Below are 12,118 nucleotides of genomic sequence, written 5' to 3' on the forward strand. Positions count from 1 at the left end.
AAACTAAAAAGCTTCCCCACAGCAAAGGGAACCATCACCAAAATGAAAAGCAGCCTACCAAACAGGAGAAAATATTTGCAAATAATATATGTGATAAGAGGTTATATTTAAAATATAAAGAATACTTCTATAATTTAGTAGCAGAAAATCCAAATAATCTGATTAAAAAATAAATAGGCAGATTAACTGAATAGATATTTTTCCAAAGAAGACATCGAAATGGCCAACAGATACATGAATAGGCACTCAACCTCACTAATCATTAGGGAAATGAAAATTAAAAGAACACTGAGGTATCTGCTTACTGTCATAATGTCTGTCATCAAAAGTACGAGAGATTGTAAGTGTTGGTAAGCATGGAGAAGAGGGAACATTTGTGCACTATTGGTGGGAATGTAAATTGGTACAGCTACGATGGAAGAGTGTGGAGTTCCTTTAGAAATTAGAAGTACAGCTATCCTGTGATCCAGCAATTGGATTACTGCATATATATCCAAAGAAAATGAAAACAGGATATTGAAGAGATATTTGCAATCTCATGTTTATTACAGTATCATTCATAATAACAAGCTATGGAAACAATCTAAGCATTCACCAATGAATGAATGGACAGTGGAATATTATTCAGACATGAGAAAGAAAGAAATCCTGCCATTCGTAATAACATGGATGGACTTTCATAGCATTAAGTTAAATAAGCCAGTAGAGAAAGATAAATACTGAATGCCTATCACTCAAATGTGGAATCTTGTTATAAAAGAGGAAATAAAAATCCTCAAGCTCATAGAAACAGAGAGTAGAAAAATAGTTGCCAGGGGCTAAAGGAACTTGTGAAATAGGACAAGGTAAGTAAATAGTTACAAACTTTCAGCTCTAAGATGAATAAGGTCTGTAAATCTAATGATGACTATAATTCATGACACTATTATATAATTTAAATTTGCTAAGAGAGTAGAACATGACTATTATCAAAAAATATTAGAAATACAGGGGTGGGCAAAACTAGGTTTATAGCTGTTCATATGGAAAAAGACATGCGGGTTATGATTATTACAATAGCTTTATTAACTCAAAAGAATGTCACCCACAACTCTAAACCTAATTTTGCCCACCCCTGTATGTACAGTAATGGATGTTTTAATTAAGTAGATGGTTAGAGTCATTTCACAATTTATGCATAAATCATCATGATGTATACATTAAATACATTATAATTTTATTATACTGGGGTCACTTAAACCTCAATATAGCTGAACAAAATAAAAAATATGTGTAAAAAGAAATGAAAAAAGATTCCTAATCTTGTCAAGTAGAAATGAACTGATGTGACGTTAAGAAGATAATCTATTTTTAAAAATTACTTGAATTTAACAGAGGGGAAAAAAACCGAAATGAAGCTTTAATTATTAGTGACCCTCAGATAAATGTTTTTCAAACCATAAATATTAGTTCCGAAGAGCCTTTTAATGTTAAAAGAAGATTATAGAAATCTTTAAGTATTCTGGAAATAAAAAAAAATAGGAAAAGGCTGATCTAAAAGCAGAATACCCTTTTATTTTAAAATAATTTGAAAAAATTACAATATGACGAGTTGAGCATCAATGTTAAAGAAGCAGGGGCAGAATCAGGGGGACCATGTAGAAGGTTAAAGGTGAGGGATAGTTGTGGTTTGAACAAGATTATAAAAGGAATACAGTGAGGGGACAAGGTTAGGAGTTTGATTGGGACTTGCTAGTTGGAGATGTTTATTAGACATTCAGTTGGAAAGGTTGAGGCAGATATACTGATTCAGAGTTCAGGGGAGAGGTCTGGGGTGAAGGAAAGACTGGAAGTTGTCAATTATGAATACTGTTTTTAAAGGGGTAAAATTGATGCCATCCAATAAATATGGCTACAAACAGTTGAAAGTCCTAGCTTTGGGGCACTTTATGGGGTTAGGAGAAGAGAAGTTAGTGGAGGAAAGAAAAACCATTGAAAGAGGAGGAAAATTCCTGGCTTTCAGAATATCTGAAAGCTCATGAAGCTGAAGTGACATAAATGTTTTAAGGAAGGGAAGTGAGCACCTGACAAATGTTGCTGAAAGCACAGTTGTAGATGATGTGTGAATTGACTCGATTTTACCATTTGGAGGTCGTTGGTCACTTGGAGAAGAGTAGCTTCAGTAGGAGGCTTATCTCTGGAGTGTGTTAAAGGGGAAGTGGGAGGAGAAACACACCTGGCAGTTTAAGAGGGGTTCTTGGATTAAAAAAAATCCAAGACAGGATTTTTTTAAAAGAAGATAATCAGCATACACTAGCATTGGTAATGTTCCAATAAAGAGGAATAAACTGATGATAGAGGAAAGAATGGGGAATTCCTGAAGCAATGTGCGCAAGTGGATAGACTGGTTTTAGATGGGAGCATGGATGGTTTATCCTTAATAATGGGAAGGAAGGCAGAGTATATAGGCACAGATCCATCTTTAAACTCTTTGGTCTACTTCCAGGACATACAACATGCAAGAAGCATCATGACTAGCTGCTTCCCACTTCTTTAGGCTTGTCCTATTCTATTTCCCCCTTTGTGGTTTTTGTTTTAGCAATGTAAATAAATGAATGGTGGTTTCCAATATAGGAATTTTGTGTTTTTAAACAAATTCTGTTAACGAAATTAATACAAACAATAGGCATTTATGAATAATATTCCTCTTAAAGTTTTTGAGAAATCTCAAGTGTGTAAACAGTAGAGTGTTTTAGAGAACCTCCAAGCTACATTAACGTCAGAAGCAGAGCCATCAACTCCCTTCGCTGTGCTCCAGTACTGTAGAGCTTAATTTAGAAAGGATAATGGGTAGGTTAACAGGTAAGATAAAAAAACTGATCATCCTTGTGCTTCTGATTGCCCTCATTACCTCCAGTGCATCATCTCCTCAGTTTAAATAACTAATTTTTATTCTTTATATGCTCTACCATTCCTTAAAACCTGGTGCAAGTTCCTTGGTCATTGAGCTGGAAGACGTTTTGAATAACACCTTCTGTACATCCATATATTCACTGGTCCACCTTGGACACATTTACTGAGGGTCAGTTTATTTGGCATACTGTCAATTTACCTAGTACTCTGTCTTTAGGTGTGCCTACTGTTGTTAGTAATAGTAAGAAATAAGATGACTTGTGCCTCTTTCAATTTTATTTTAATTCCCTCTAAATTTAGACTCTAATTTATTGCACTTCCCTTTAAGCAAGAATAAAAGTTATCTCTCGTTTCCAAATTCTCATCCGAGGATATGTTTACTGATTTTAGAGAGAGATTATGGTGGGTGGGTGGGGGAGAGAGAGAGACATCAGTGTGAGAAACATTGATTAGTTTCCTTCCTGTACGTACCCCAACTGGGGATCAGACTCACAACCTTTTGGTGCACTGGAAGATGCTCCAACCAAATTAGCTACCCAGCCAGGATATCTCTCAGTGTCTTTTGATATGTACCCACAATATGTCATGGTCTAATATGTGGACTGTGTCTATTATTTGTGGCAAGGCTGGCTAGTTTTTAATGGGCTAACTCTGAGAAGGGTCTTCAGTAAATTCTTTTCATAGGTGAGTTAGTTCACGTGTCATAAGCAGCTCCTTCACCATCTTATTAGCGAATTCCCTGTTAAATAACTTTATTATTTAACATAATTTAGTGTGTCTCCTTTCATGGGCCTCACATACACATTTTTTCAGTGGGTTGCTGTTTTATCATCTGGGACTTGGTTTCTGTGTTTAGATTACTGACTTAAACTGTTTTCAGTGACATTCTTTCTATGAGCTCAGACTTCTTTCCAGAAACCTTAGTGTAAGAATTCCACTATCTCAGTCTGACATTGTTGTGTTCCCTTTGCAAGCTAATATTGATGTCTGTCCTTGAACCTTGAGTCCTATTCTAATCATTTTTTTCAAGTTAAACAAAGAAACTGTTATCTCTGTGGGGTTTTATGCTAGTGGTATAATTTGAGTAACATGGAACTATGGTTCTTCCTAAATGTTTCATTGAATTGAAAAATTTTAATTGGAGAAGATATTTGGAAACATAGGGAGAAGGTGAAAGGGTAATTCTGTTTCTGTTGACTCTAAAATGTCATCAGCTTCAAGAATAGAATCAATGTGAATTCATCTATTCATTTTATCAACAAATATGTATAAACTGTTTACTCTTTGGTAGGTACTCAGCTAACTCTTAAATAAATGCCATTTTAAAATGTTTTCTTTCTTTAAAATGGATGATGTCAGGAAAATCAGTTTTTTGTCAGGCTTATTGTGAAAATTTTTTAATGCTTTTAATGAACATGAATTAGATATAATTCTCACTTTTTGATAATGAAGAAACAACCAAGTCTAGATAAAAGTGAAATGAGGAAAATACAGAATCCGTTTCACTTTCTCTTCCTTTTATTCAGTTTTACAAAGACTTATGAACAGTGAGTGAACTTGACCAGCAGTTTCACTACTTTTTGCTTATAGTTCTGCTAGTGGTTTGTGGTACCTAGTAGACCTGAAAGAAGCATCATGCACTGGAAGGGAAAAGTTATATGGACATATAATCAGAAGTATAGAAAATGGACCCTTTATAGTTCAGAAGTGACTATATTTCTATTTTACCTAGAAATTTGAATTTTTATTTTAGGTATTCCCATTTAGGAATACTTTGTAGTTTATAAACAGCTGACCCATTTAAAGTGAATTTTTAAAATCTTTAATTTATAATGATTTGACCATTATGATACTAACCTTTTATTATTGAGACAAAATAAGGTATCAGTTATTAAAAATATATATTCAGAGTTTTATAGAGGATGAACAATAATTTTACCTCAATTTAAGAGTTACTTAATTTCTTCAGAATGTAGCGAATATTGGCTGAAGATATTTTGAAAGCCTAGATTACTTGGAATATATTTGAAGCCTCTCTTCTTATGTACTTCTGTTCAAAATGTTACATATTTTTGGATCATATATAGTATAGGCTTAAAGTTTGGAGTTTTACATTTTCAGTCTTATAAAGGCTTATAAATATATATGTTAGTACTATTGGAACTAAATAATTTTATCCACATAATTGTCATTCAGTTGTAGCTGTCTGGAATAAAATTTCTTGGAATAAGTAGCCATTTTCCACGTGAAATAACCATTTAAAAATGTGTTTCATCTGATAGCATGTATTTTAATCTTTATAAATAGCACAGAGGAGCTGAAGTATTTATGTAGCTAAGGAAGGTTATCAGTTCAGGTTCCATAGTAACTTGTCTGACTTTATTAGGCTGTGGATGTTTTATAATTTTTAAAAGATATGTTTATTATTACTTCTGTAAAATTCATTGGGTTTCAGTTATAAGTTATGTGTTAATCTAATTTCTTATTGAAGTCACTGATTAAAAGGGAATTGTGTACCAGTGGGATTCTAAAACCTTGACATTATTTTAATCTGATAACAAATGGGTTTAAGTTCATGTTCTTTTAGTTGTTGGCAAAAAATCTAAACCTGTATTTTTTGGATTTATGAGGATAAGTCCTGCTTTGGCAATCTTATAGATCCTCAAGAGAATAGTTAAACAGTGATTAATCATTGTTTCTTCACTGAGTGTGCAGAAAAGAATGGAAAAGCTGCATTTCACACTTCTGAAGCAATTAATCCCCATGATCTTAGCCAGGTTTGTCTTGTAGATAAGTCAGGATACAAAACGGTACCTAATTTATCAATGTATGCATGCCATAAAGTATAAAACACACAATTTATTTCATATCATTTATAGTCAAATGTAAAAAAAGAGTGACTTTGCCATATCCAAGAGTGTTTCCTACATTACCTTCATATAAACTAAGTACCAGAGATTACAATGGGATTCCTGTTTATTGTGCACATCTGGTGCAGTCACTATGCATTTTCTCATTCACTTGCTGGCATTTTTAGTGATTGTGGCATAAATCACCTTGCTAATCAGAAACATAAGTGACGGGAAGTCATCTCCTTTTTTTGAACAATGGGAAAAAACATATGGCTTCTTAGACAGAACTTGGCTGTTATACTATTTATGTGGCATTATATTCTGTATTTAGAATTTCATATTAATTGTAGTTGGTTTGATTGAAGGCATTGAACACCCAGTGTTTGTGGTCAGAGTATTTGTTTTGTAGCATTTTCATAACAAATAAACAAAAAAGGTAATGCTTACATGCCTTCTACTAAATTTTTTAAAAATAAAACTACTTTGGGGAGAATTTTTAGATTAAGATGAATTGAAGAAAATATATAATTTTAAAGTGTGTGGATGTTTCTATAGATGCATAAGTACAGTAATTACAAGTTACAAGTTAGTTTTTTAATTATACCTATTTCAAAACATTGCATGGATTAGAGTAAAAATTACTATCCTTTAAATGATAAAATGTAATTGACAGTAGTTTGCTTTTCTAGACATAGTATTATTTGAAAATGAGTTGCATTTTTTGATGAAGTTTTATTAGTTGGCATTGCTTCTGCATATACAACAGAAGTAAAAGATGAAGTAAAGCTTTGTAAAAGATAAATATACCTGTGCAGACTTTAAGGATGACTTTCAGTGAATTTGTTGGTGTTCATTATAGAATGCTTGCTATAGATTTGTCTCTTTTTCTTCAACAGTTACTTAATTCTTGAAAAGTAGTAAATATAATAGCCTTTCATCCTTATTTCACTTTAGTATACCTTCCTATTCCTTATCGCTTTCTATTTTCTTATTGTTGGGTGGCAAGAAAATATTTAGTTTGAATGTGTAAATTTCAAATGAAAATTTATTTGTGCAAAGAACTTTATGTATTTTACAGTTTGTTTTCTCTATTACATGTGACTATAAATTAGTGAGGAGAATTTTTAAACAAATATATCAGAGCTTATTTATTCAAATGTGTGTTATTCCCTTTGAAGTTGTCCCCTTGGGAAGATGTACACATAATCCATTAATCAAAGTATTTTAGGAATGCCTCTTTTTGAATTTTCTTCAGCAGAATTGATATATAGCTGCCCAAAATGGATACTTTGAAGGGAGATAAGATTCATTATGTGTATATATGTGCTAGTATTTTTGTTTAAAAAAATCAATCATAATAGTTTGTATTGCAGCCTGTATATATCTTGCAGATAATTGGACACTCTGAATATAAATAGAGTTTTGAAAAACTGCTTGAATTTTAAATAAATGGTCATATTTATCCATTTTGTTTTAGAAATCTTGTATGATACTGTCTCAAGGATCACTTGCAGTGGGAGTCCACAGATTGAATAAATGCAACATAAGGAGGAAGTATTTTTTGATGTTGTTGTTATTGCTTGTTTTAAAAAATGCCACTATCCAGATTCTCTAAGGTATAGTGTGCTATTCTTAAAAATATATTTATAACTGAATTGAGACTTTCCTTCCTGATTAAAATTATCCAGTGCTTAAAATTACCTAAAATCTGCACCATGCTGCCTCGATCCTTGTCCATTATTTCCTTCATGCTTTAAAGCCTCTTCTCCCCCTCTCCCCTGGGTATTTTTTATTTGTTTTTTAAAGATCAGATATATTTGTTGCAAAGATCAATTTTAAAGTCATTCAATTTAAAAAGATATATTTATATTTCTTTTTTTTTCTTCACCAAAATAGAAAATTTTAGGGAGATAAGTTGTTAAAATTCAAGAAATGTACAATTTATGAGATGGCTAAAAGTATCAAAATAAATGAGGAAAAATAGAGTTCTATTTTTAGTGACTGAACACTTGGGACTTTGCTAATAATGGATTTTTGAAGAAAAATTTCTTTCGTAAAGTGCTTAATGAGAAAAATATATTAAGTTAAAGTATTTGCTTATTTATCATGTTTCTAAGCCAGGAATTTAATTTCCAAATGTATATCAATTTTTGAATGGAATTGAACTACTAGTAATGTTTATATTCATTGCACACTTTGTTTAAATTTGCTTTCATTTTCAGAGAATTTGCATTGTTTTTTTCTTCTAGTGCACTCTTACTTACATTCATACTTTGCTGGTTTATGTTACCCTCCAAAGTAGATTCTGAATTGAGTACAGAACTTACAAGAAGAGTTATTGTTCTTTTCTTATGTTCTCATGACATAAAAGAACAAATTCGTTCATCATAGGGATAAATTTACTGGTAATTCCCAGCCAGGGGGATTATTGCTTGCTGTCCTTCTTTCTGGCCACCCCTTCTCTCTCTTGGTGTTTGTCTGGAAGTGGCTTTTGGAATGCTTTCCACTGCCTGACAGAACTGTGGGCTAGGTAGTGTGAACTCTTGGCCTAATCACACTGGAATTCAGGGAAAAAAAAGTTAATTTGAATATTTCCCCAAAGGGAGGCTTTTGTTTGTGAATGGGAAAGCTGCTCTGAGTGGCTTATATGATTCAGAAATTTTAATGTTAAGTTCTTAATATGGAACATTTTAAGTGTGAGAACCATGGAGCAAGAGAGGGTTTCCATGATTAAAAGTTTATTTTTTATTTTGTTTTGTTTTGTGTTTAAACTCTCTGTGGATAAGATGTTTTCAGCGTGGACCTCACTTGTGTTAACTGCTGGGGTTCAGTCACACTGCGTGTGGCGACCAGCAGGGTGGGCCTGCCAGCAGTCATTGATGCACAGGGCCAAAAGGGAATTCTTTTCCTAAGAAAAACAAAGACGAAAGAGCCAGGTAACAGTCTTAGTTGTTAGAAAAGCAGCATTTTAAAACTCACCCTGGTGTCTGTTTCGTTTTCTGGTCTAGACCCTTTAGGCATGGGGTCATAGAACTGTGGAGGCAGGAAGATAGGTGGCCTGTAGAAAAAAAATTAGAAAGAACTGGAGAATGAGGCTAATTCCGGAAGATGCTTGGGGACAAGCAGTATTGCCCTTGTGTTCGCCAAACTGAGAGACCAGTAGAGAAGCATTTTCCCCTTTTTTGCCATAGTACACAGAACGACTGGCATTTTGCAAACTGCACTGGGCTGACAGTGTTAGAAAGGTGTGTGGCGCCACGTGTGACAGCAGTGTGTTTGACAACGCAGCAGTTATGGCGGAGGGGAAGGAAGTGGGGCTCACTAAGAACTGGGGTATCCTGGAGACGCTGCAGGGGTGCCCCGTCAGTGGTTAGTGACAGTAGCAACCAATAATCTGCAGCAGAGAACAAAGGAAACACCTGGATAGGGGGACCAGTGAGGCCCACTCAGGTGTAATTTGGAGGAAGTGGGAGTAGATCTCAGACACCACACAGAGATGCGCAAAGAGAGGTAAATCATATATGTGCCATGGTGGGTGGGTGACTGTGAGCTGACTGGGCTTACTCAGGAGCATGTGTGAGATACTTAAGGATGACTCCCCGAAATGTCCCACAGGGCAATTTATAGACCTTGCATTCTGCATTGTGGGTTGTATTAGAGTTTTCCAGAGAAACACAACCAATAGAAGATACTGTATATATAAAATATAGAAATCGGCTCATGCAGTTATGGAGGCTAAGATGTCCCACGATATGCCAAGAATGCCTGTGCTCTAATTCATTTTGAGTTGAAGGCCTGAGAATTGGGATGATGGGGCAGGGGGTGGGGAAGATGGTCTGAGTCCTTGTCTGAGTCCAAATATCTCAGCTTAAGCTGAGAGAGCATTCTGCCTGTCCTCCACTGTTTGGTTCTGTGCATGTCCTCGTTGTATTGGATGATGCCCATATCGGTGGTGAAGGCATTTTGTTTTCACTCAGTCTGATTCCAGTGCTGATCTCTTTCGGAGACATCTTCACAGACATACCCAGAATTGTTTCACTAGCTGTCATGGCCTCCCCTCACCCAGTCAGGTTGACAGAAAATTACTCCTCACAGGGATGAAGGTGAGAACCAGCAGGCAAGGATGTTACACTTATTTTGTCAAATAATTTACAAATTTATTGAGGTACTAAGGGTCTTTCTTTTCCTCCTCCTTTTTTTTTAACTTGTTTCCACAAAACCTTTTGCTTAGTTATCTACTATGGCAAACAGTATTCTAGGTGTTGGATCAGCAAAGTTAATAAGACTCTTTAGAAGCTTGAAGTTTTATAGCAGAGGAGATAATAGCAGCTAAAAAATTAACTTCTGGTCTGATAATGGTCTGGAATGATAATGGTAAAGTAATGCATGGGGGATAGTGAACCCCAGAAATGGGTACATAAACCAGCTTGGAAGTGGGATTGGGGGATGGTTCTAAGGACACTTCCAGAGAAGGTGCTGAAGAAAGACACCCTAGGCAGAGGGAAATACTGTAGAAATGTCTGCATACCTAAAGTGTATTTGAGGAACTGCAAGTGTTTTGGGTTTGCATGTTGGGTAATATTGAGACCAGAGACTATAGATAGGAAATCGAGATTTTTGAAGAGTCTTGTGCATTATGCTAAGAGATTGGGCTTTTTTTTCTTGAAGGAAAAAAAAAACAGAAGAGGAAGGAGGAGAGATGGGGTCAAAAGAGCTTCAGATTGCAGTACTAGCTAGGCATGGTGACCTACTGAAGGAATTTAAGCTGAGGAGCAGTGTGATCAGATTTGAATTTACAAAGAGCACGTAAATGACATTTGATCACATAAGTGAATTGGAGGGAGCTCTCAAGATTCAGGATACCAGTTTAGGAGAATATTATAGGAGGTAAGAGGGGAAACTGAGACAGCAAATAGAGCCAGAGTAAGGAAGAGGAAGGGAGTAATTTTGAAAGTAGAATTGACCGGGTTTTTCAATTGACTGGACGTGAGAGGGGCAAGAAGAAAATAATGGTTTCCGGCTTGGGCAAACAATTCGTTGGTGGTGTTATTCCTTAGATACCGAGTACAGCAGGAACCTGTCTAGGCATCTGTTGATTAAAAACAGTCAGGAAATGGTTGAATATATGGATCTCTGAGGCCTAGGAGATCAGTTATAGTAAGAGATGTATGCTTGGAATTATTAATATAAAATTTGGCATGAATTTATGTAACAGTTGTTTGCTGAGCTGTTCCAAGCATTGTGGTAGGCACTGATGAAACAAAGATAAATACGTGTATTTGTTAGGTGTGTGTAAGACTGCCCAGGGAGAGGACCTTGGACGAGTTGAGTACTCTCAAGTGTATGACGAGAGGGAAGAATGTGTTGAGGAGATTACGGAGGGAAACAGTGAATGATGGTGTGACTGAAGACAAAGCAGGAGGCAGCAGTAAGGACAGTGTGATGGATAGAGAGGTCAGGAGAGAAGTGCAGGGAAATTGAATTTTACATCCCAAATGTGCCTCGGTAAGCAGCGGAGTGGAGTGGAGTAGAACATAAGTCAGCTCACAGGGTGGTTGATATATAAGTGGGAGATGAGGTATTATAGACTACCAGTGAAAGGTACTGTTTTATATTGAATATCCATATTGTTATCTGGGAAAAGCTGGCTGTCGGAGGCGGGTGCAGGGTTGAGTTTGTTGTTCTCAGAATTTTCACACGTTGATGACAAAGAGCCAGGAGTGGGAGAGAAAAGTAGATGATATAGGAGAAAAAGCAAGTTAAAATAGTTAAATTTGGAGCAAGGTATGTACATGAAAAGGTGAGACAAGATTTGGAGCCACAGCTAGTGAAGGGGTTAGTTAGTACAGGAGGATGGCTAATATTTTTTACTAATAATACTGCAAATATGAAAAGAGTGGATGTGACAGTAGTGCAGGTGCTCTAGGAAGCAGGTGCCAAAGAGAAATGGAAGTTTTAAGACGTTTATTGGGGGAAACCTTTGGAATGTAAGGAGAACGGAGCTACACATGTCGTTAGTAAGCATGGAAAGCCTCTCCAGGGGCATCCAACCTTTTGGCATCTCTGGGCCACACAGGAAGAAGAAGAGTGTCTTGGGCCACACATTAAATACATAAACACTAATGAAAACAAAAAAAAATCTCATAATGTTTTAAGTACACTTATGATTTTGTGTTGGAGAGCATTCATAGCCATCCTGGGCTGCAAGTTGGACCCCCCTGCTAGACCATAATGCAGGCCTGACATCTGTCTAAGAAAGGAGGAAGGAAGACAGGTTGGGCGGGAAGACTCTCAGATAGCAGCGCAGCTTTGAGAAAGTCTCAGCCAGACCAGTAGTGAGGAAATGGCATAGGGGTGGGCTGAGGAAATTTTGC

At 35.8% G+C, this 12,118-nt stretch overlaps 1 protein-coding gene across 2 annotated transcripts in view; it reads left to right on the top strand.

The window, feature by feature from the left end:
* TBC1D5 (TBC1 domain family member 5) overlaps nucleotides 1-12,118 on the top strand; it is a 479,919-nt gene that overhangs the window by 118,977 nt on the left and 348,824 nt on the right. The gene's annotated exons all lie outside the window — the stretch shown is intronic.

Source organism: Phyllostomus hastatus, unplaced genomic scaffold, assembly GCF_019186645.2.
Source record: "Phyllostomus hastatus isolate PE091 unplaced genomic scaffold, TTU_PhHast_1.1 phas_scaffold_129, whole genome shotgun sequence".
In the NCBI taxonomy this organism is placed as follows: domain Eukaryota; kingdom Metazoa; phylum Chordata; class Mammalia; order Chiroptera; family Phyllostomidae; genus Phyllostomus; species Phyllostomus hastatus.